Source organism: Tamandua tetradactyla, chromosome X (assembly GCF_023851605.1).
Source record: "Tamandua tetradactyla isolate mTamTet1 chromosome X, mTamTet1.pri, whole genome shotgun sequence".
NCBI lineage: Eukaryota > Metazoa > Chordata > Mammalia > Pilosa > Myrmecophagidae > Tamandua > Tamandua tetradactyla.
The window spans coordinates 155,492,272-155,518,150 of record NC_135353.1 but is presented as its reverse complement, the minus strand read 5'-3'; the positions used below and the strand labels follow the sequence as shown (position 1 = coordinate 155,518,150).

Genomic DNA, 25,879 nt, shown 5'->3' with positions numbered 1-25,879 from the left:
CTCTTTGGGGTACACTGCACTTCTTGGATCTGTAATTTTAAGTCTTTCATAAGAGTTGGGAAATTTTCAGTGATAATTTCCTCCATTAGTTTTTCTCCTCCTTTTCCCTTCTCTTCTCCTTCTGGGACACCCACAACACATATATTCGTGCGCTTCATATTGTCTTTCAATTCCCTGAGTCCCTGCTCATATTTTTCCATTTTTTTTCCTACAGTTTCTGTTTCTTGTCGGATTTCAGATGTTCCATCCTCCAGTTCAGAAATCCTATGTTCTGTCTCTCGAAATCTACCATTGTAGGTTTCCATTGCTTTTTTCATCTCTTCTACTGTGCCTTTCATTCCCATAAGTTCTGTGATTTGTTTTTTCAGACTTTCAATTTCTTCTTTTTGTTCTTTCCTTGCCTTCTTTATATCCTCCCTCAATTCATTGATTTGGTTTTTGGTGAGGTTTTCCATGTCTGTTCATACATTCTGAATTAATTGTTTCAGCTCCTGTATATCATTTGAATTGTTGGTTTGTTCCTTTGACTGGGCCATATCTTCAATTTTCCTAGTGTGATTTGTTATTTTTTGCTGGTGTCTAGGCATTTAGTTACCTTAATTAGTTTATTCTGGAGATTGCTTTCACTTCTTCTATCTAGGGTTTTCTTGCTGGATGAATTTGTTGTATGTCTGTTCTTTGACATTCTGTTCAGCTTTATCTGGACCTTTAGCTTAAGTTTTGTTTAACAGAGGAGAATTTTTCAGTTCTTGTTTTCTTGTTTCTTGCCCTGCTTGTGTGGTGCCTTTCCCCCCACACACACACTTAGGAGGGTCTACTTAGATATTTTAGACCCCAGCCAGATTTTCCCAGACCAAACTGGCCTCCTATCATGAGGAAAGAGTCACCTGCGTCAGTTTTCCCTGAGGGTGAGACCCAGCAGGTTGAAAGACTTTCCTGTGAAGTCTCTGGACTCTGTTCTTCTTATCCTGCCCAGTATGTGGTGCTTGTCTGCCTGCAGATCCCACCAGCATAAGATGATGCAGTACCTTTAACTTTGGCAGGCTCTCCCTGCTGGGGGCATGGTAGAGACAGAGGAGAGGTTGTAGGATGGGTTTTTTTTTTTACTAAAAAAATTAACTAACACAACATTTAGAAATCATTCCATCCTACATATGCAATCAGTGATTCTTAATATCATCACATAGATGTATGATCATCATTTCTTAGTACATTTTCATCGGTTTAGAAAAAGAAATAGCAAGACAACAGAAAAAGAAATAAAATGATAATATAGAGAAAAAAATAAAAATAAAAAATACAAAAAATATATATAAAAAAACTATAGCTCAGATGCAGCTTCATTCAGTGTTTTAACATAATTACATTACAATTAGGTAGTATTGTGCTGTCCACTTTTGAATTTTTGTATTCAGTCCTGTTGCACAGTCTGTATCCCTTCAGCTCCAACTACCCACCATCGTACCCTGTTTCTAACTCCTGCTGGTCTCTGTTACCAATGACATATTCCAAGTTTATTCTCGAATGTCGGTTCACATCAGTGGGACCATACAGTATTTGTCCTTTAGTTTTTGGCTAGTCTCACTCAGCATAATGTTCTCTAGGTCCATCCATGTTATTACATGCTTCATAAGTTTATTCTGTCTTAAAGCTGCATAATATTCCATCGTACGTATATACCACAGTTTGTTTAGCCATTCTTCTGTTGATGGACATTTTGGCTGTTTCCATCTCTTTGCAATTGTAAATAACGCTGCTATAAACATTGGTGTGCAAATGTCCGTTTGTGTCTTTGCCCTTAAGTCCTTTGAGTAGATACCCAGCAATGGTACTGCTGGGTCGTATGGCAATTCTATATTCAGCTTTTTGAGGAATCGCCAAACTGCCTTCCACAGTGGTTGCACCATTTGACATTCCCACCAACAGTGGATAAGTGTGCCTCTTTCTCTGCATCCTCTCCAGCACTTGTCATTTTCTGTTTTGTTGATAATGGCCATTCTGGTGGGTGTGAAATGATATCTCGTTGTGGTTTTGATTTGCATTTCTCTCATGGCCAGGGACATTGAGCATCTCTTCATGTGCCTTTTGGCCATTTGTATTTCCTCTTCTGAGAGGTGTCTGTTCAAGTCTTTTTCCCATTTTGTGATTGGGTTGGCTGTCTTTTTGTTGTTGAGTTGAGCAATCTCTTTATAAATTCTGGATAGTAGACCTTTATCTGATACGTCGTTTCCAAATATTGTCTCCCATTGTGTAGGCTGTCTTTCTACTTTCTTGATGAAGTTGTTTGATGCACAAAAGTGTTTAATTTTGAGGAGCTCCCATTTATTTATTTCTTTCTTCAGTGCTATTGCTTTAGGTTTAAGGTCCATAAAACCGCCTCCAATTGTAAGATTCATAAGATATCTCCCTACATTTTCCTCTAACTGTTTTATGGTCTTAGACCTAATGTTTAGATCTTTGATCCATTTTGAGTTAACTTTTGTATAGGGTGTGAGATACGGGTCCTCTTTCATTCTTTTGCATATGGATATCCAGTTCTCTAGGCACCATTTATTGAAGAGACTTTTCTGTCCCAGGTGAGTTGGCTTGACTGCCTTATCAAAGATCAAATGTCCATAGATGAGAGGGTCTATATCTGAGCACTCTATTCGATTCCATTGGTCGATATATCTATCTTTATGCCAGTACCATGCTGTTTTGACCACTGTGGCTTCATAATATGCCTTAAAGTCAGGCAGCGTGAGAACTCCAGCTTTATTTTTTTTCCTCAAGATACTTTTAGCAATTCGGGGCACCCTGCCCTTCCAGATAAATTTGCTTATTGGTTTTTCTATTTCTGAAAAATAAGTTGTTGGGATTTTGATTGGTATTGCATTGAATCTGTAAATCAATTTATGTAGAATTGACATCTTAACTATATTTAGTCTTCCAATCCGTGAACACGGTACGCCCTTCCATCTATTTAGGTCTTCTGTGATTTCTTTTAACAGTTTTTTGTGGTTTTCTTTGTATAGGTCTTTTGTCTCTTTAGTTAAATTTATTCCTAGGTATTTTATTCTTTTAGTTGCAATTGTAAATGGAATTCATTTCTTGATTTCCCCCTCAGTTCATTGCTAGTGTATAGAAATGCTACAGATTTTTGAATGTTGATGTTGTAACCTGCTACTTTGCTGTACTTATTTATTAGCTCTAGTAGTTTTGTTGTGGATTTTTCCGGGTTTTCGACGTATAGTATCATATCGTCTGCAGACAGTGATAGTTTTACTTCTTCCTTTCCAATTTTGATGCCTTGTATTTCTTTTTCTTGTCTAATTGCTCTGGCTAGAACCTCCAACACGATGTTGAATAACAGTGGTGATAGTGGACATCCTTGTCTTGTTCCTGATCTTAGGGGGAAAGTTTTCAATTTTTCCCCATTGAGGATGATATTAGCTGTGGGTTTTTCATATATTCCCTCTATCATTTTAAGGAAGTTCCCTTGTATTCCTATCCTTTGAAGTGTTTTCAACAGGAAAGGATGTTGAATCTTGTCAAATGCCTTCTCTGCATCAATTGAGATGATCATGTGATTTTTCTGCTTTGATTTGTTGATGTGGTGTATTACATTAATTGATTTTCTTATGTTGAACCATCCTTGCATACCTGGGATGAATCCTACTTGGTCATGATGTATAATTCTTTTAATGTGTTGTTGGATACGATTTGCTAGAATTTTATTGAGGATTTTTGCATCTATATTCATTAGAGAGATTGGCCTGTAGTTTTCTTTTTGTGTAATATCTTTGCCTGGTTTTGGTATGAGGGTGATGTTGGCTTCATAGAATGAATTAGGTAGCTTTCCCTCCACTTCAATTTTTTTGAAGAGTTTGAGCAGGGTTGGTACTAATTCTTTCTGGAATGTTTGGTAGAATTCACACGTGAAGCCGTCTGGTACTGGACTGTTCTTTTTGGGAAGCTTTTGAATGACTGATTCAATTTCTTTACTTGTGATTGGTTTGTTGAGGTCATCTATTTTTTCTCGAGTCAAAGTTGGTTGTTCATGCCTTTCTAGGAACTTGTCCATTTTATCTACATTGTTGTATTTATTAGCGTAAAGTTGTTCATAGTATCCTGTTATTACCTGTTTTATTTCTGTGAGGTCAGTGGTTATGTCTCCTCTTCCATTTCTGATCTTATTTATTTGCATCCTCTCTCTTCTTTTTGTCAGTCTTGCTAAGGGCCCATCAATCTTGTTGATTTTCTCATAGAACCAACTTCTGGTCTTATTGATTTTCTCAATTGTTTTCATGTTCTCAATTTCATTTATTTCTGCTCTAATCTTTGTTATTTCTTTCCTTTTGCTTGCTTTGGGGTTAGTTTGCTGTTCTTTCTCCAGTTCTTCCAAGTAGACAGTTAATTCTCGAATTTTTGCCCTTTTTTCTTTTCTGATATAGGCATTTAGGGCAATAAATTTCCCTCTTAGCACTGCCTTTGCTGTGTCCCATAGGTTTTGATATGTTGTGTTTTCATTTTCATTCGCCTTGAGATATTTACTAATTTCTCTTGTAATTTCTTCCTTGACCCACTCATTGTTTAAGAGTGTGTTGTTGAGCCTCCATGTATTTGTGAATTTTCTGGCACTCTGCCTATTATTGATTTCCAACTTCATTCCTTTATGATCCGAGAAAGTGTTGTGTATGATTTCAATCTTTAAATTTGTTGAGACTTGCTTTGTGACCCAGCATATGGTCTATCTTTGAGAATGATCCATGAACACTTGAGAAAATGGTGTATCCTGCTGTTGTGGGGTGTAATGTCCTATAAATGTCTGTTAAGTCTAGCTCATTTATTGTAATATTCAAATTCTCTGTTTCTTTATTGATCCTCTGTGTAGATGTTCTGTCCATTGATGAGAGTGGGGAATTGAAGTCTCCAACTATTATGGTAGATGTGTCTATTTCCCTTTTCAGTAATTGCAGTGTATTCCTCACGCATTTTGGGGCATTCTGATTCGGTGAGTAAATATTTATGATTGTTATGTCTTCTTGTTTAATTGTTCCTTTTATTAGTACATAGTATCCTTCTTTGTCTCTTTTAACTGTTTTACATTTGAAGTCTAATTTGTTGGATATTAGTATAGCTACTCCTGCTCTTTTCTGGTTGTTATTTGCATGAAATATCTTTTCCTAACCTTTCACTTTCAACCTATGTTTATCTTTGGGTCTAAGATGTGTTTCCTGTAGACAGCACATAGAAGGATCCTGTTTTTTAATCCACTCTGCCAGTGTATGTCTTTTGATTGGGGAATTCAGTCCATTAGCATTTAGTGTTATTTCTGTTTGGGTAATACTTTCCTCTACCATTTTGCCTTTTGTATTATATATATCATATCTGATTTTCCTTCTTTCTACACTCTTCTCCATACCTCTCTCTTCTGTCTTTTCGTATCTGACTCTAGTGCTCCCTTTAGTATTTCTTGCAGAGCTGGTCTCTTGGGCACAAATTCTCTCAGTGACTTTTTGTCTGAAAATGTTTTAATTTCTCCCTCATTTTTGAAGGATAATTTTGCTGGATATAGAAGTCTTGGTTGGCAGTTTTTCTCTTTTAGTAATTTAAATATATCATCCCACTCTCTTCTTGCTTCCATGGTTTCTACTGAGAAATCTACACATAGTCTTATTGGGTTTCCCTTGTATGTGTTGGATTGTTTTTCTCTTGCTGCTTTCAAGATCCTCTCTTTCTCTTTGACCTCTGACATTCTAACTAGTAAGTGTCTTGGAGAACGCCTATTTGGGTCTATTCTCTTTGGGGTGCGCTGCACTTCTTGGATCTGTAATTTTAGGTCTTCCATAAGAGTTTGGAAATTTTCAGTGATAATTTCTTCCATTAGTTTTTCTCCTCCTTTTCCCTTCTCTTCTCCTTCTGGGACACCCACAACACGTATATTTGTGCGCTTCATATTATCATTCAATTCCCTCAGCCCCTGCTCAAATTTTTCCATTCTTTTCCCTATAGTTTCTGTTTCTTTTTGGATTTCAGATGTTCCATCCTCCAGTTCACTAATTCTAGCCTCTGTCTCTTGAAATCTACCATTGTAGGTTTCCATTGTTTTTTTCATCTCTTCTACTGTATCTTTCATTCCCATAAGTTCTGTGTTTTGTTTTTTCAGACTTTCGATTTCTTCTTTTTGTTCAGCCCATGTCTTCTTCATGTCCTCCCTCAATTTATTGATTTGGTTTTTGAAGAGGTTTTCCATTTCTGTTCGTATATTCAGCATTAGTTGTCTCAGCTCCTGTATCTGATTTGAACTATTGGTTTGTTCCTTTGACTGGGCCATATCTTCAATTTTCCTGGTGTGATTTGTTATTTTTTGCTGGCATCTGGGCATTTAATCAGATTTCCCTGAGTGTGGGACCCAGCAGGTTGAAAGACTTTCCTGTGAAGTCTCTGGGCTCTGTCTTTCTTATCCTGCCCCGTATGTGGTGCTTGTCTGTCTGCGGGTCCCACCAGCAAAAGATGTTGTGGCTCCTTTAAGTTTGGAAGACTCTCGCTGCTGGGTGTGTGGTGGAGACAGAGGAAAGGTTGTAGGTTGGTTTTAATGACTTCAAATTGTCAGGTCCTGGGATCTGAATTCCTTGAGAGAGGGATTCCACCTGGGTTGCATTTCACCCCTCCCGGGGAAGGTTCAGGTGGTAGAGAGCCCTGAAAGCAGCCCGCCTCTGTGTTCGGGGCAGTCGCAACCTGTGTAATCCAAGCGCTGAGCCCAGAGGCAACCAAGCCTCCGCAGAAACAGCCGCAAAAGGCTCTGTTTTGCCCCCTTTCCTCTTTTTCAGTTAGCCCAATAGGCGACTTCCACCTTGATCAGTTTCGCCTGAGCTAAGGGCCTACTTTTAGTAGTCAGAATTTGTTCATTAATGCCACTATTGGTGTTAGGTTGGACTCAGTCTCTACTACTGTTGGAGACTCTTTCCTTTCCCTCCGGGAAGCCGCGCGTGGGTAAGGGGCACCGGCCACCGTGACTTGGGGAACCGCCGAGCCGAGGCTCCCAGCCGGCCTGGGGAGTCGCGTGTGTGGGAGGGGCTCCGGTCGCCGGCTGCTGCGGCTTGGGGAACCGCCGATCCAAGACTCCCAGCCAGCCCGGGAAGCCACGCATGGGGGAGGGGCTCTGGTAGCTGGTCCGCAGCTTGGGGAACCACTGATCCAAGTCTCTCAGGCGGACCGGGAAGGAGGGAGGGAGGGGGGCTGGTCGCCAGCCGCCGCAGCCTGGGGAAGCGTGCACCGCTCGGGGACCTCACCGCAGCGGAGTCTCATAGCCAGTCCAGCCGTTCCAGAGTGGGGTACACTGTGTGTTTGGTCTCTGTCGTGGCTCCGGGAGCTGTTCTGTACTGTTTCTAGTTATTTAGTAGTTGTTCTGGAGGAGGAACTAAGACACGCGAACCTTACTAAGCCGCCATCTTCTCCGGAAGTCCGTGTAGGATGGTTTTAATGGCTTCAAATTACCAAGCCCTGGTGTCTGAATTCCTTGATGGAGGGATTCCACCTGAGTTAGGCTTCACCCCTCCCCTGGGGAAGGCACAGGCTCCAGACAAGCCCCCAAAAGAGCTCACTTCTGCCTATGCCTGGGGCAGTTGCAGCCTGAAAAGTCCTGCCACTGTATCCAGAGGCAGTCAAGCCTTTGTAGATACACAGCCACAAAAACCTCTGTTTCCTTTTTTTCCCCCCCCCCTTTTCTATCAGTCCTGCCCTCTTGGCGCCGGGGCAAAAATGAGCAACCTCCACTTTGATCAGGTTCACCTAAGCTGGGGGCCTATTTTTAGTAGTCAGAATTTGTTAATTAGTTCAACAATTGGCGTTTGATTGTGCCCAGTCCATGCTGCTGGTAAAGTCCTTTCCTTTCCCTTCTGGGAAGCGGCCTGTGGGGGAGGGGCGCCGGCCACCGCAGTTTTGGGAACTTACGGTTCTGGGGGGTGCTCGCAGCCGGTCCAGCTGGTCCAGACTGGGGTATGCTGTGTGTCCGGTCACTATTGTGGCTCCGGGAGCTGTTCTGTACTGTTTCTGGTTCTCAGGATACCTTTTGATTAAAGCTACCAGTTGGGGGTGATACCAGTTGCTTTTTATATGGGTTATTGCAAAGAGATATAAGCCACTTTATAATGCAGTTTTTGTCTGGTGTCTTGGGTATTCCAAAATCCTAGAATGGGTAGTCCATAAAATATTTGTTGGGTGAATGAATTAAATTGGCACTTCAATTTTGTCAGGTTATTTGGATAAATGTGGTGTTCCCCCACTTCAAGCAAGTAGATGCTATTTGTCTCATTATTTGCCACAACTCCACTACCATGTTATAATAAAAGCCACAGGCTTTTTATTTTATTATTCTATCAAAATCAAATATTTATTGGAGTGTAGATATACTACCTGCCATATAGCCTGTTCCCAGAAGCTTGGTGTGGTCCCCTCTCTGTCCTTTCAGGTGCTGCAACAAGCATCTTACCAAATGTTGATTCCAAAGCAGACCCAGAGGACTGAGTCCCCAACAAGTGGCAGACATAAGACAACTGCTCCAAATCATTAGGTCTCTAGCTTTACAAAACATAGATTGCAGGTCCCCTCCCCATTTCTTATTTAAATTTGGAATGGGGCTCTGGGACTTTGCCATTCTAGCAATTACACAAAATTTCCACCAGGTGGCACTCCAACACAAGAAATAGAAAAGAACATTGCTCTACGATTACACAAAATTTCCACCAGGTGGCACTCCAACACAAGAAATAGAAAAGAACTTTGCTCTACGATTACACAAAACTTCCACTAGGTGGCACTCTAACATAAGAAATAGGGTGATCTACTCTACAATTACATGAAAATTCCACTAGGTGGCACTCTAAAACAGGGGGAAAAATCTGCTCTACATTTAAACTCAGTTGATGCTAGTGCTGGGATCTCTGATAATCTTTTCAACAGATTGCATATCTTGAACACTGCCCATTTCACCAGTGAAAACTTCTTTCTAACACTCCTTAGGTGAATTAATAAGCTCCCTAGTACAAATTTAGAGTGGCTCCAGAATGTGGACTCCTGGTTAGGGTCCTTTCACTGCCAACCACCTACCCTTGGCATGTGCCTTCCTGGCTAGGGAACTTCACAGGTAAACTGACTGCCCCTGAGATGTGCAAGATTAAAGTTAATTTGCAGACATATTTACAGCACTCTGTTTATGCCAAATTATGTTAAAATAAATTGCAGTCCATATAAATCCGAGAAACACAACGTTTTGTTAATGTGCTTATTCATTTATTCACTTGTTCTTTATTAAAATGTTGACATTGTGGAAATCTGAGTCAAAAGTCAGGAGCCCTGAGTTCTAGTCCCAGCTCCGCCACTACCTAGCTAAGTGACTGCATACAAATTACGTAGTCTCTCTAGGCCTGAACTAGCCATTGCTAAGTCACCTCCGGCTCTAAAATTTCATGATTCTGTTCTTTCCAAAAGATGTCACAACTTGCAATTTCAATTACTCTCCAGCTTTTCTCAAATTGAGTAAGGATTAAGCACTAATAGCCCAAGGAATCTGCTGAATATAATGGATTAACGTCTATGCTATGCACCTAGAGTGGAAATAGTTATATATTCTCCCGAGGAGAAGCGAGGAAAGAGTCACCCACTTCATTTTCTGTGCTCTGTGGCTCAGATGAGGAACCTGGGGTGAGAGGCTGCAAAACACTCTGAAGACCATCTAGCACGTACCTCCCTGAGTGGGGCACCACCAGTCATTAGTGGGTTGCTAAGATCTCGTTCCCCTAAGCTTCTGTCGCGGCTGGAACCCCTGGGGAGAAGCAGGTTCTGTAAGGGCCGCCGGGTGCATTTCCTCCGTGGCGCCACAGAAACGCTATGGCTTTCTCCGCAAGCTGAGACGTGAGAAGGTGCGGGATGTGCTTTCTCGGACGGTGGTCATGGAAAGTGCAATGTAGGCCACACCAAGATGCTCCTTGCCCTGAAAAGCTCCCCTTGGAGATCTGGCATAGGAGTGCCTCGTTCATCTTGAGCACCCTGTTTCCAATCCTTTCTTACTTCAGCAGACTTCTGTCTGGTTTCTAAGTAAAAACCATAGTGGCCTCAAGTGACAAACCCGCAGGTCCAGAAATAAATATCCAGACACATTTTTGGAGAACTGACATTTTGCAAAATGCAGCGAACATTTTGGTTTATACATGAGAAAAGGAAGTGTTCAAAAGGGTATGCATTTCAAGGGATTGCAGGTTATTTGTGAGAACTTCTGCATGTAAAATGTTTCCATTTAACCACCAGTAGCATGTCAGTGTATTTAAAATCATGACCAAAACATCTTCTCTCTGGTCAGGCTCCCCATGACCGTTACCATAATGTTGCATGTTTAGGGCAAGATGTCAAGGCTGCAGAAATCCCATGGCATTTTGGTTTTCTTCTGGAGATGAAAGCTGTTCTTCTTGGGATGAATGCAGCCCAAAACACAAACCACTCGATTGAGAAAAGCGCCTCTGCCGTCGCTTCATTAATTTTCAGAACACATCAGGCGACAGTAATTTTGCCATTCCCAGTTCTTTTAAGAAGTCCATCTCTGCAGCTTGCTTAAAGTACATCCGTAAAAGCTTATTCTCTGTTAGGCCAGTTTACTGCCTACAGCCTGGCTGAGAGACTTTACATGCTTGGTGCATTTATCTGGAGCAGTCGACCGCGCCCCTCCCTCTTCTGACTTCATGGATTCGGCCGTGAATAACTTCTCCGGTATGCCCTGGTGTGGTTAACACCTCAGACATGAAAGGAATATATATTTTTGTGGCAGGCTTAATTAACTTTACGAGCACTTGTGTTCTGATGTTTCGCAAAAGCTCTTCAGTACGTCCCCTATGAAGGACTTCTTAAAAGAACTGGGAATGGCAAAATTACTGTCGCCTGATGTGTTCTGAAAATTTAATCCTGATTTCATTAGCATTTTTGCTAAGACCAAATATTTTCAGCAAGTGGTTTGTCTGGGACTCCCCGATTCATCACAATTCTTGAATGCTCCCCTAAGATCACTGTGTGCCTTTTCAAATTCACCTTCTCTCAAGTGCATTTAAACATCACATTCTCTCACAGCTCCTGTGATCAGCTTTTTCAGGTCCTCTTCATCATCAGACTGGCAAGACTGATGTAATTGGCATAAAATTTTTTGAAGCTTTCCATAGTCCTCTCAATCTAAATGTAATTTTCCAAGATTTGTGTTTGTCTTAAACTGCAGTCTCTCATTCTTAGCATCTTTCAAAGCTTCCAGTGTTGTTTCATAGAATTCCTGCCGTAAATCCATCTGTGTAGAAGTGGAGATATAATCAAAGATAGAATTAATGGATTTTTCAGGATAATTTCTTGTGACTGCACTCCAAATATAAGTCAATAGCTCTTTATATCTGTTCGTCATTTCTGGAAAATTTGTCAGTCTTAAGTTAGTCTTATCATGTGCTTCAGTGCTTTAAATCCCTATCTTCCTTCTTTACCTTTAAGTTCCAAAACCTTTTAGAATCTGTTTAATGCTGTTTTGGGGTCATTTTCTTGGCCGGGAGGGAAGAGGGGCTCTTTCTCTCTTATTTATTTATTTTTCAGAAAGCCCATGAGGGTCTTTATTTTTAACATGACTGAAAGGAACAAGTCCAACAGAACACACAAATGAGAAAAGAGTCTGACAATTTGAGGCTCCATTTTCTCTTTCTCTGAAAAGATGGTATTCTTCGAAAGTACCAGTTTCTAAGTTGCCAAGAGGAGGAGTGATCTTATCTCAATTAAGAGTTTGATTAAAAGGCACAAAGGCTCATGGGGGGGGGGGGGTGCTTTCATGTAGACAATCTTGTTTTCCCCGTGGGGAATTGATCACAGCTAGTTCCACCGACCAGGAAAGGACCTGCCATCCCATGCCTGTTGCCTTTACAACACAGCAAACTTCCTTAACATCCTGGGACTTGGGAAAGTGAGGATAATGGCATGTTCTCATGGCATGTCCACCATGGACAAGGATTTAAGGCAGCAGCCAAGTGCACAGGCCTCACCTGGGAGGTGGTCAGAAATGCCAATTCCCTGTGGAATCCGAAACTCCGGGGGAGGGGCTGACAAGCTGCATTTTAACAAGACCTGCAGGTGGTGCGGGTTTTGAGAATTACTGATTTCTGAAAATCAGGGGTAGAAAGCATGCATGAGGACCTTGCTCCACCCTCCCTGATCAGCTCCCAACACAATGTGGGCCCTGTTCAAAGGCAACTCCTTCCCCAGAAATCACCAAGTGAAGACAAATGGAAGAGATGGCCAAGGCCAACTGCATGACCTTTGTACTCTGAGGTCCTTAGAAAAGAGCCATTTCCTTTCCAAATTTTGGAGCCCACTGACTTGTAAGCCCAAGAACCACCAGCTGATCCAAGCAATGCTCAGGTAGCAAGATTCAAGAAGAGTTGCTCTCCATTCTGCCACATCCAGTGCCCCTGTGCTGGTTTGAAAGGATGTATGTACTCTAGAAAAGCCATGTTTTCATCCTAATCCCATTTGTAAAGGCAGCCGTTTCTTCTAATCACTAGTCAGTATTGTATGTTTGAAACTGGAATTAGATCATGTCCCTGGAGATGTGATTTAATCAAGAGTAGTTGTTAAACTGGATTAGGTGGAGGCGTGTCTCCACCCATTTGGGTGGGTCTTGATAAGTTTACTGGAATCCTACAAAAGAGGAAACATTTTGGAGAAGGGAGATTCTCAGAGAGCAGGGTGACACAGCCACAAGAAGCAGAGAGTCCACCAGCCAGCGAAATTTTGAAATGAAGAAGGAAAACGCCTCCCGGGGAGCTTCGTGAAGGGAAGCCAGGAGAGAAAGCTAGCAGATGGTGCCGTGTTCGCCATGTGCCCTTCCAGCCAAGAGAGAAACCCTGAGCATGTTCACCATGCGCCTTTCCACTTGACAGAGAGAAACCCTGAACTTCATTGGCCTTGTTGAACCAAGGTATCTTTCCCTGGATGGATGCCTTAGATTGGACATTTCTATAGACTTGTTTTAACTGGGACATTTTCTCAGCCTTAGAACTGTAAGCTAGCAACTTACTAAATTCCCCTTTTTAAAAGCCATTCTGTTTCTGGTATATTGCATTACAGCAGCTAGCAAATTAGAAAGCCCCCTTTTAAAAGGGGGCCTCTTTATAATCCTGAAATGAAGTTCATGGCCACTATAACTCACCTACACACATAATTTTTAGATTTTTTAAAACTTTGATATAAAGAAGAAATACAAGCAAATTTACTTTGCTATAAACTAAGGCGGTAGGCTGAACAAACACATTCCTTTTTTTTAAACTTTTTTATTAAAAAAATTAACAAACAAAACATTAAGATATCATTCCATTCTACATATACAATCAGTAATTCTTAATATCATCACATAGTTGCATATTCATCATTTCTTAGAACATTTGCATCGATTTAGAAAAAGAAATAAAAAGACAACAGAAAAAGAAATAAAACGATAATAGAGAAAAAAAGATTATACATACCATACCCCTTACCCCTCGCTTTCATTTACCACTAGCATTTCAAACTAAATTTATATTAACATTTGTTCCCCCCTATTATTTATTTTTATTCCATAGGTTCTACTCTTCTGTTGATATAGTAGCTAAAAGGAGTATCAGCCACAAGGTTTTCACATTCACAGAGTCTCATTGTGAAAGCTATATCATTGTTCAATCATCATCAAGAAACATGGCTACTGGAACACAGCTCTACATTTTCAGGCAGTTCCCTCCAGCCTCTCCCTTACATCTTGAACAACAAGGTGATATCTACTTAATGCATAAGAATAACCTCCAGGATAACTTCTTGACTCTGTTTGGAATCTCTCAGCCATTGACACTTAGTCTCATTTCACTCTTGCCCCTTTGGTCGAGAAGGTTCTCTCAATCCCTTGATGTTAATTCTCAGCTCATTCTAGGGTTTTTCTCAGTCCCTTGATGCTCAGGCTCAGCTCATTCCAGGATCTCTGTCCCACGTTGCCAGGAAGGTCCACACCCCTGGGAGTCATGTCCCACGCAGAGAGGGGGAGGGTGGTGAGACTGCTCGTCGTGTTGGCTGGAGAGAGAGGCCACATCTGAGCAATGAAAGAGGCTCCCTTGGGGGTGACTCTTAGGCCTAAATTTTAAGTAGACTTGACCTATCCTTTGTGGGGTTAAGTTTCATATGAACAAACCCCAAGACTGGGGGCTCAGCCTACAGCTTTGGTTGTCCACACTGCTTGTGAGAATATCAAGAATTCAACTTGGGGAAGTTGAATTTCTCCCTGCTCTCACCGTTCCCCGAAGGGGGCTTGCAAATACTTTTCCAGTCACTGATCAAATCACTCTGGGATTCATCGGGGCATCACTGTGGACAAACCAACAAAATCTCATGTCCTTGAGATTCTAAGTACTTATGACATTCAATCAAACTATCTACATGAGTTATATTAGGAAATGCTCTAGTCAAAATGTCCAACAGACGAGTGGCTGAACAAACTGTGGTATATACATGCGATGGAATATTATGCAGCTTTAAGACAGAATAAACTTATGAAGTATGTAACAACATGGATGGACCTTGAGAACATTATGCTGAGTGAGACTAGCCAAAAACTAAAGGACAAATACTGTATGGTCTCACTGATATGAACTGACATTAGTGAATAAACTTGGAATATGTCATTGGTAACAGAGACCATCAGGAGATAGAAATAGGGTAAGATATTGGGTAATTGGAGCTGAAGGGATACAGACTGTGCAACAGGACTGAATACAAAAAGAGGACACACACAGAGAGAAAGGAATAACTTCATCCTTTTCTTTCGGTCAGATGATTTATCCGGTTTTCACGAAAAGAAGCTTCAGGCCCTGGGTTGGTTCACAAGAATAGGGTGCTTGTATTTCTGTCGTGTTTTCCAGGCCTTCCTTTTCCTTCTCCTGTGGGAACTTAGGAAAGTCAAGTTTAATCCTAGAAATGTGTACCCTGCTAGTAATCCCTTGTAGTTTGGCAGCCATAGGAGTGGTTAAGAACACTGGGTAGGGCCCTTCCATTTGAGCTGTAGCTGCTCTGCTGAGGATTTTTTCTTTCCAATTTTTTTAACAAAGCTTGGTCCCCTGGATGCACTCGGAGAAGTGAGTCGATGTGGTGGGATGCAAGGAGGACTCGGTTCCCAGATTCCTTAAGAGCCTGTTAGACTTGTCCTACATTTATGAGGGCAAGTCTAGATTTATGATGCCCTAGACTTACAGTTTTATGTATGTCTCGGTACCAGTTAGAAGGTCTTAGGAGGGGAAAGGTCTCCCATAAGTCATCTCCTAAGGGCTTAGCTGTAAGGTGCTTTTCGGGGCAGCCCTTGCCCTGAGAAGAGTGATGGGGAGGATTTCATCCATGTCTCAGCAGTCTCTTGGCAAAGTTTAGCAATGGTTTTCCTAAGCTGATGGTTTGCCTTTTCTACTTTACCCAAGAACTGGGACCTCCAGGAGTCATGTAAGTGAAAAAAATTCCAAGGGCCACACAGAGCTGCTGGATCTCCCATTCAAAGTAACAATGGTCCCTCCTTTACCTCAAAAGAAATGGCTGCGTCCACCAGATGGATCAGGATTAAAGCATGGCTTTCCTAGGGTGCATCATCCTTTCAAACTGGCGCAACCTCCTGCCACCCTCCTCCTGGCAAACTTCTTCTCCGGGAGGTGGCAAAAGGAGACGCTGGGTCCATCCGGGGACATGTGCCATTTTCTATGACCGACCTGGCCCAATGTAAACAGAAATTAGTGTGCTTTTTGGAAGACCCAGCCAAGTTCACTGAGGGAATTCAGTTTCTGGTATATTGCATTCCAGCAGCTAGCAAACTAGAGCAGAGGTCCTGCTCTGGGTAATTCCAGTGGGACGACCCCAACCCGGTCCTAGAATGGGAGAGCTGGAGGGCAGTTAAGGTGGGGGATGGGGGTGGCCTGCCAGGCCAGTGGGAGAGTGCCTGGAGGCCTTGTGGACCAGGGAGGGGGCAGCCCCAGATTTGCAGGAGGGGATCTCATGCTAATGGGAGCTTAAGAGAAGGTTGTCTAGAATGTCTGCATGAGTATCATCAGAGGTATAGGTGTAACATAGGTGACAGGGCCCTCATAAATTAGGATTTGGGTTAAGGGTCCTGAAGGCCTGGATGTATGGAACTTCGGTCCACTTCCCTTGTCTGCTGAAAAAAGGTCTAGTTTTGCCAAACTTCTCTATCCTCCAGTCAACACTGGAACCAAGCTGTGTTGCAAAAGAAAATTATGCTCACATCTGCTGTTCCTTGTTCCTGGTTCTGTTGCTTCCAACTTCTGATTCCTGTGGTTTCCTCTCTAAGAGTCTGTGGGCATTCATTTAGTTCCTCCAGGACACAACTCTGGGTTCTGGCTTCCTCAGCATCTCATGGAAAGAAACGTGGTGACCTCTACTGGACCCCAAGCATCCCTGTCTAGACATCTGCTCTCTCTGTTGTCACTCCAAGCATGTATCTGTTGGCTCTGAAGCCATTGTTCTCCAAGTACCTGCATCTGAAGTTTCTCCAAAATGTTCACGCTTTTAAAGGACTCTATAAAACTAATCAAGACACACCTTGAATGGGTGGAGTCACATCTCCATCTAAACAAAAGGACACACCTACAATTGAGTGGCTTTTATCTCCGTGGAAACAATCTAATCAAAAGGTTCTCCCTAAACAATAATGAATGAGGATTAAGAGAACATGGCTTTTCTGGGATACATAACATTTTCAAACCAGTACACAATCTTTCCTTGGTCTACTTAGTAATATGTATTCATATTTCTGGAAAATCCAGGCCCTCCAAAATAAAAATACTTCTTGGGCAAGTTGCCTAACCTCTCTGTGCCTCAGTTTCCTTACCTGTAAAATGGCCATAATGGTTTCGTTGTGCAGGATGGCTGGCATCTCGAGCTCTGCCCATTAAATCCAAGAGTACCCCTCCTCAAATCACTGCTTGCCTTGTTTTAGGGAAGCAAATGAACCACTCTCTGCTTTCTAGTGGGCCATATAGCAACATGAATCAGAACCCTACAAGTTATGCAGACTGTTGGACCCAGCAGTTTCACCTCTAGAGATTTATCCTAAGTGGTCGTAATAACAATAATAATGAAAATAATAATAATTTGGATGAGGGTAAGGTTATACGGCCACAAATGGGCTGATCAAAGAAGGTTGATGATTGTAAAAATGGAAAACCATCTAATTGTCCAACAGTAAGGGACAATAAAATATTAGGACCCTTACAATAAAATATATACAATAAAATATTAGGAGTCAAAAATCAGGTTTCTAAAAAATATTTAAACCCCCTGTTGCAGAGAATCCATTCCACCCTCACCAGGAACACTCCCAGATTTGGGAGCAAAAGCAAGTCTGCCATCAATCAAGGATGACAAGGCAACTTCTTTGCTTCCCTAATGCTCAGGTGAAGTCATATCAGCTTGTTACTTACCCAGCATTTACTGACTGCAAGAAAGGCTGCACCTGTGCCTTCTGCTCTGCAGCCTCCTGTACTTATGACTACTTTTGGCATTCTCCAGGCTTCTAACCAAGTTTAATTGTTGCACAGTGGGTTTATTAAAGCAATATACATCTCCCTTTCCTTCTTCTCAAGTATAGCACATCAACACCGTGTGCTGGTCGTTGTGGCTTTTAGATGGGAGTTTTTTTTGTTTTTTTTTTGTTTTCTTAACATGGCAGGCACTGGGAATCAAACCCAGGTCCTCTGGCATCGCAGGCAAGCATTTCTGCTTGCTGAGCCACCATGGCCCGCCCTAGATGGGAGATCTTTTGCAGGGTGGAAGGGGTAGTGTGGAATCCATTGACACCCAGTTGGGGGGAAAAAAGCAAGGGAGTGTCCCTTTGGCTTAAAGCCAAATGTTGCTCACAGAATGACCTTTCTCTGCTGTCATTTAGAACTAATTTCCATGAGACAACTACAGAAAACCTGCCTCTTTGGTAAGACCGACTTGTCTCAGGGTGGGAGGGCACAGTAAGGAAAGGGTTGGACAGAGTATATAGGATGGCTCCTTCTGGGGACTCAGAAGCACCCCTTCCCTGATTTTGAATTGTGCTCTCACAGGGAACCTTCATAAAAATGGGACAGGGTGAAGTTGGAACTAGTAATGGAAATATGGTTGGTTTTAATTTGGATTGATTAGCTCTTAATAGTGTTAAGTGGTACAACCTTGTAAATGTGATACTAAAACTTGTATTTATTTCTAACGGGCGTCTGGTTGAACTTTGGATTTAGCTGGGATCAAAGTCAGTTTGTTCTTTTAAAGTTGAATTCACTCTAATGCTTAACCCTGCTCCCTCCTTACCTTGTCCAATGAAGCCCAATTCTAAAGGTCAGATGAAGAAGGAAAACGCCTCGCAGGGAGCTTCATGAAACCGGAAGCCAGGAGAGAAAGCTAGCAGATGACGCTGTATTCACCACGTGCCCTTCCTGATGAGAGAGAAGCCCTGACCGTGTTGGCCACGTGCCCTTCCTGATGAGAGAGAAGCCCTGACCGTGTTGGCCACGTGCCCTTCCTGATGAGAGAGAAGCCCTGACCGTGTTGGCCATGTGCCCTTCCTGATGAGAGAGGAACCCTGACCGTGTTCGCCATGTGCCTTTCCAGCTGAGAGAGAAGCTCTGACTGTGCTCGCCATGTGCCTTCTCACTCGAGAGAGAAACCCTGAACTTCACTGGCCTTCTTGAACTGAAGTATCTGTCCCTGGATGCCTTTGATTGGACATTTCTATAGACTTGTTTTAATTGGGACATTTTCTCGGCCGTAGAAACTATAAACGAGCAACTTATTAAATTCCCCTTTTTAAAAGCCCCTGTTTCTGGGATACTGCATTCTAGCAGCTAGCAAACTAGAGCACGCCTGAAGCAGAACTGCCTGTTTCAAAGGTCTGTGCATTGTGAGACTTGCGATCAGGACCCCGGAACGGCCCTTCACAGCGTGTGCTCAGCCTGAACTCCCTGCAGCAGCACCAAGGGCCACGCGTCTCTGTCCAGAGGGGAGCACGTCCCTCCTGGGTGCCTCTGGTCCCCAGGGAGGGGTGGGGATGGAGGGGGGGGCACGACCCCAGGCCGAGGCCCCCTCACCACGCCCCGTATTTCTTTGCAGTTCCTCGGAGCACACGACCACCCTGCTCTTAGCCCTCAGCAGCGTCCACCACCAAGTGGCCGGCCTGGCTGCTGGCACCGTGGGCTGGGTCCTGTCCGTCATCTCCATGGGCCTGGCGGCCTGGCGCGTGTGGCACCTCGGCTCCAACCCCCCCTACCGGTCCGGCCTGGTGTGCGTGGGCATGGGGAGGACGTGCGTGTACCACCACGCCAACCACTTCTGCAAGGACCCGCTCTGCTACGGCTACGCCTCCTACAGCGCCGCCCTGCCGCTGCGCCTCCGCGGGGCCCACGGCCTCCTGCTGACCGCCATCCTCCTGGGCCTCCTGGGCCAAGTCAGCGCCGTCGTCGCGCTCCGGACCGCGTACGTCGGGCTCCGGCGCAGGGAGGCCACCTCCCTTTGGTTCCTGGTCGCGGGAGCCCTGCACATCACAGCCGGCCTGTGTGTCTACGGCACAGTGGGCGTGAACTACCTCACGGTGATGCGGGAAGAGGGCATCTCCTTCCCCCCATCTTTCCAACTGCCCTTCAAGCCGGACACCCAGGAAGTCGGGAGGGCCAGCGTCGTGGCGTCCCTGGGCGCCCTGCTGCTGCTGGTCAGCGGCTTTACCTTCCTCTCGTACAGCTCTTCCTCCCAGAACCGAGTGCACCCCGAGTTCCCGCGGCGGGAGCTCCCCGATGACCTGGGCTCTCCCCACCCACCGTGAGCCGGAGGCGGCCGGCAGCAGCACCAGGACCCACGGCCAGGCATTGCCAGGGTCTCAGGACTTGATTAGACGTCATTGGGGCAGAAACTGTTGCCCCCCGGTATCTTCTGTGTCTAAACTGGGTTGGTGGTTTGACTGGTTGAATGAAGAAACTTGTTAAAAATAAAATCTTGCCTAGCTGCCAGTCACTTGGACGGGGTCTGGATTTCCATTCTTCTTAGCTAAAATAAATCATCAATACTCTAAATCTAGCGTGTGGACATGAGAGTCTGGGAACATGTTAACCTCCCTCTTAAGCTTCTGCTAGCCAGTGATTGGCCTGAATTCCTATGGCATGAAAAGAAATTCTCCAAAACACATACAAGTAGAGAGAATAGGGTGAGGCCTCTGCATGCAGCTGTCTGCACCCGCAGCAGTCAGCACGAGCCCGCCACATTAGCTGCCTCTCTCCTGTCTTTCTACTTCATCTGTTTTTTTTCTCCAAAGTATTTCAAGGTAAAGCCCAGACATCATGTCCCTTCATCCCCACATATTTCAGTGTCCTCTAAAAAATATGCACATTTCCTTACCTGATCACATACCACCTCAACACATTTTTAACAATTATTCCTCGTTATTATGAAATACCCAATCAGAAATGTTTAGTGCCTCAAAAATAGTTGTACAGTTTATTTTCTCCACATTTGCTGCCTACTTTTTCTCTTCAGTTTTAATCCAATGCAGTCTCCTTCACTCTCCAACCCCCATCTTCCCCTCCTCTTCCTCTTGTTCTCCTCCTCCTTTTCCTTCTTCCTTCTTCCATTTATTTCCCGAGGAAACCAGGCCAATTGTCCTGTAGAATTCCCCACAATCAGGAGGTCCATTTGCCTCCTAATGTCACTTAACTTGTTGTCTCTTGATTAGATTTGGGCTCAGCTTTTCGGGGACCAGGATTGCATAGGGGCTACCAGCTACCTCAGACGGACTGCACTGTACCAGGAGGCACATGATGATCTCCCCCCATTTCGGGACGCTAAGGTTGCTTGATAGATTCTCCAGGTGAAGACCTGATGCCTATTTTAAATTTTCTCATCAAACATCCTCCTAATGGTTTTATCTATTGATGGTCCTGGTTTGAATCAGTTATTTCATTAATGATTGAAAAGGGTGACTTTCTAACTCACATGTTCCTGCCAGAGATATTGGCTGAGATGCTTCCGTAAAAAATAACTTTTCCTCATTGCTATGGCTGTTCGGTTACCCTTAAATTCAGTTCATATAAAAATAATCTGGGGTAAATGCTTTGTTCTTTCCCTCTAATTAATAAGTTCCTGAGTAAGGAGGGAGTGGCCTCCTTACACTGCAGTGGTGACCGTTGCATCGTTTACTGATTTTGCTATTTTCTTTTATCTTTTCGGTTTTGAAACATGGACTCAATTCCGGAGTTTGAACACATGGGATTTTCTTCCACGTTTTGATTATGGAAATTTTCAAATGCATTCAGAAGTAGAGAGACTATTATAATGAGCCCACCTAGACTTGTTATTCAGCCCCGATAATTATCAATATGTAACCAATCTTGTTTCAACTCTACCTTCGCTTGACCCCCCAAGCCAACCTTGGATTATTTTGAAACCAGTCCCTGTCAACATATCACTTTATCCAGAAGTACTTCAATATGTATTTCTAAAAGATAAGAAATAATATTTTCTTTTTAAAAGTAATCGCATGTCATTTATCACACCAAAAAAAGATTAACAATGATTTCTTAATAGAGTCAGATCCTTAACCCATGTTCGGATTTCCCTAACTGGCTCAGAAATGTCTCTAACAATAACAGTAACATAAGAGTTTCTATGTATTCAAAGTGTTTCATTCCACTGCACCTGTTATTCCTTTTATTATCAAATTGTCTTTATCTTTGTCCTTAGAACCACTGTTATACACATACCCTTTGACAGGTCTCCATTTGTCTTTTTCCCAAGTTTAAAAACCCTTTATTCAAGATAATCAATGTACATTGTTTACTGCAAACAGTTCTTTACTTTATCAACAAAGTTTCTCTTCTAGAAAATGAGTTTCCTAAAAAGCAAAACGGTAGCACATCACTGGGTACAGCTGACAACCACATTCATCAATTGTTAAGGAGAGATATAGAAATTAAAGCATGTTTATTTGCTCTGCATCTAAATGTCTCTTATAGCCACAGTTCTTAACCTTATGGAAGCTCTCTGAGAATAGTACACAGACACACACAATTTTGCATACATTTGCAACCTTCTTGAGGCCTACTCATGTGTTTCACTTTTAAAAAAAGTAATGATTTCCAAAAATTGATTCATTCTTTCATGTACTTCCTAGAAACTCCTTCTCATAATCCTCATGTTATGTGGCTAGATTGCTCACAGCATTTTTGACATTCCAAAGGCCTCAATAAAAAATAAATGGCTGAGTAAGTACGGCATTAGTAGGTTAAAATTGGACAGATTTTCCCAGACCATGTACCTCCCGCCCCCCCCAAAAAAAATTAGACTTCTTTAATCTTCGAATTCCACAGACCAAAGTACACCAGACAGAAATCAATGGAATGTCTTCCTTAAATAATACTTCAGTCTTTAAGAACAAAATGGTTGGAAATTTCTCCATACTGTGACATATAGTACGTCTGTCAATTAATGTATGGACCATAAATGCTGCCTATTGGACCCAGGTAGACTGAGTGCGCTCCAGAGAATATTAAACAGATGTGTGGGCAATAGATTCTTCGTCTCTGATGGGGATTTTGTAAAATCTTGGTAGTGGTCTTTGGTGAATATCCTGTCCATTTTAATTTGCATAATACCTTCAGCACACAAGCACTGGGAGCTAGGAGGCAAACTCACCCTTTCATACTTAGTTCAATAGTTCCTGACTTCTTTCCCGTATCTTTGAAAGGACCTTAGGTCTGGTCTTGGAATGACTCCCATGTATTCTTGATGCAGCTATGAGAATGACTTGTAAAATTGTTCCCTAGGCAAACACTACATTTCCCCAGTGAAATCTTTCCTTCTAGCAGGCCTATTAAGGCCAACCTTACAAATGGAGGCTTTGTAAAAGAGTTATGGATGGGAACACAGAATGATAGAACCACTCTGATAGACAGTGTAGCCATTTCTTACAAAGCTAACCCACTCTTCACATAAAATTCAACAACCATGCTCTGGGTATTGATGCAAAAGAGCTGAAAATTTATGTCCGCACAGAAACCTGCACACAAATGTTTATAGTAGACTTATTCATAATTACTAAAAACTGGAAGCAGCCAAGGTGTCTTTCAATAAGTGAATAGATTGATAAAATTATATAAGGACCTGAGGACCCCTCAGAGACACAAAACCTGTGCCCTACTTCCTCTTTGAACTCCCTTTTGAGTTTTCTCTTGCAATCTTTTGAGATTGGAAATTCCCACCAAGGCTTTGGCCCCCAAATATCCAATCAAGCTCCAAGTTCATTACATTTACCCCAATACATAATAAAACCCACTTGCCCTAAACCTGCCCCATAACATAACCTTTGCCCAATCAATGAGACAAGCTAAGTTCCTTTTTACGTCTATAAAAATCATTTGCCCTCTGTAGAAGCTTGAAGCGGCTTCCATTTTAGCAAGTGATTTAGCTTCCTTGCAGGAGCAAAACTTTTGGTGTTTTGAATAAAATAGTGGAATGTGGAAACCTGATTCTGATTTGTCTTTCTGAAGGATAAACAAACTGTGATACATCCATACAATGGGGTATTCAACAATGAAAAGAAGTGGTCCAGCCACAAAAAGGCAAAGAGGAACCTCAAACGCATATTACTTAGTAAAAGAAGCCATTTTGAAAAGGTTATATACTGTATGATTACGAGCAAATATTTTAGAAGAAGCAAAATTATACAGAGAGTAAAAAGATCAATGGCTGCCAAGGGCTTAGGAGGAGGGAGGAAAAGATGAATCCTCACTATTCTCTGGGTTCCCCCCTTCTGGAAACCCAGAATTTTCCAGACCATCAATTTCTGGTTTCTTTTTCACCCAAGAGTTCAGTTCTCAGCTTTTCTCTTTCCTATCACATTTTACCACAAGCTACAAAGAGAAACCAGGCTGCACTTTCCACATTTAATTTGGAAATCTCTTCTGCTAAATATCCAAGTTCATAGTTTTAAAATCTGCCTCCCATCCAAAGTCAGTCTATTTTGCCAGATTCTTTGCCACTTTAAAACAAGGATCACCTTCCTTCCAAGTTGCCAATCCACATGGATCATTTCTGTCTAAGAGCTTAGAGTCCACGTTTCTACCAACAGTCTCTTCAAAGTATTCTAAGCCTTCTTTATCAAGCTCCTCACAACTCTTCCAGAATCTTCCCTGTATCCATTTAAAAAGGCAGTCCAACATGTTTGGTATTTGCAGACCTCAGTAACCCATGTCTCTTGTATCAAAATGTGTTCTATTTTGCAAGCTGCTAGAATGTGATATACCAGAAATTGAACTGCTTTTAAAAAGGAAATTTATTAAGTTGCAAGCTTACAACGCCAAGGCCATGAAAATGTCCAAATGAAACCATCAAGGGAAAGATATCTTAACTCCAAAGAATGGGTCGATGAAGTTTGGGATTTCTCTCTCAGCTGCGGGGGCGCATAGTGACATCTGCTAGCTTTGTCTCCTCGCTTCATAAGGCTAGTGTTTTCCTTCTATCCAAAGGTCTCTGGCTGTGTGGACTCTGTTGGTTTTGGTGGCTCTGAAGCTTTTTCAAAATGGTTCCATCTCTAAAAACTCCAGTAAGCAACCCCACCTTGAATGGGCGGAGACACATCTCCATGGAAACAATCTAATCAAAGGTCACTACCCACAATTTGGCAGGTCATATCTCCATGGAAACAATAAAAAAGATTCTACCTGGCAATACTGACTGAGGATTAAAGAACATTGCTTTTCTGGGATACACAACAGATTCAAACTGGCACAGGTGCCAATTGTACCCAAGGTGACTTACAGATTCAGTGAAATCCCAATTAAAATTCTAACAGCCTACATTGCAGAAATGGAAAACCAATCATCAAGTTCATATGGAAGGGTAAGCAGCTCTGACTAATCAAAGCCATCTTGAGAAAGAGGAATGTAGTTGGTGGACTCACATTTACCAATCTTAAAACTTATTTATACAGTCTTAGTAATCATAACTGTATGGAACTGGCAAATGGATATACATATAGACCAATGGAATCCAACTGAGAGCTCAGAAATCAACCCTAAAATTTATGGCCAACTGATTTTTGACAAGGGTGCTGTGCTGGTTTGAAACTGTTATGTACTCCAAAAAAAACCAAGTCCCCCCCCCCCTTTTTCCCCATTTTTAAACAGTTTTACTCAGCCTTTCCAGAACATCTTGCTCCATCCCCCATCCCATATTATTCACAGCCCCTTCCAACATGTAAAAGTTAGAATGGGAATAACCCAACTATCCCTAAAGAGTGGAAGAAAGATCAAAGGTGATGGTGGAGTTATACAGAGAAGGTAGGGTTTGACACATGAGAATGGTGCTGAATCATTATACTGAGGTTTCTTTTAGCCTTCAGTACCTTGGAACAACTAGAAATAAAAACTTAAAATTGTGGAATTCTAACCCATACCAAACTCTGAAATCTGTTCTACAAGTAATTGCTGCGATGTACTTATAGCTTTTTTTGCATACATCCCATTTAAAGAGAAGGAGGAGTATACAGAGAAGATAGGATTTATCAAATGAGCATGACTGCTGAATCATTAAATTGATACTTCTTTTGGTCTCCAGTATCTTGGAGCAGCTAGAAGAAAAAAAATTAAAAATCATGTAACTGTAACCCAAACCAAACTTTAAAATCTGTTCTATAACTACTTGTTAAAATGTACATGGAAATTTATTGCATTTTTTGTATGTTATATGTGATAATAAAAAATTAAAAAAAAGTTTTATCCACACATGATGTAATCCAACCTAAATGCATAAACATGCCTTTGCCACCATAATCTATCTGAAGACA

General features: G+C 42.3%; 1 long non-coding RNA gene and 1 pseudogene across 1 annotated transcript in view; both read right to left on the bottom strand.

Annotated features, from left to right (window-relative positions):
• Positions 1-25,879, bottom strand: part of LOC143670299 (uncharacterized) — a 39,682-nt gene that overhangs the window by 5,398 nt on the left and 8,405 nt on the right. The window lies entirely within an intron of this gene.
• Positions 10,619-16,945, bottom strand: LOC143671038 (COP9 signalosome complex subunit 2 pseudogene; annotated as a pseudogene).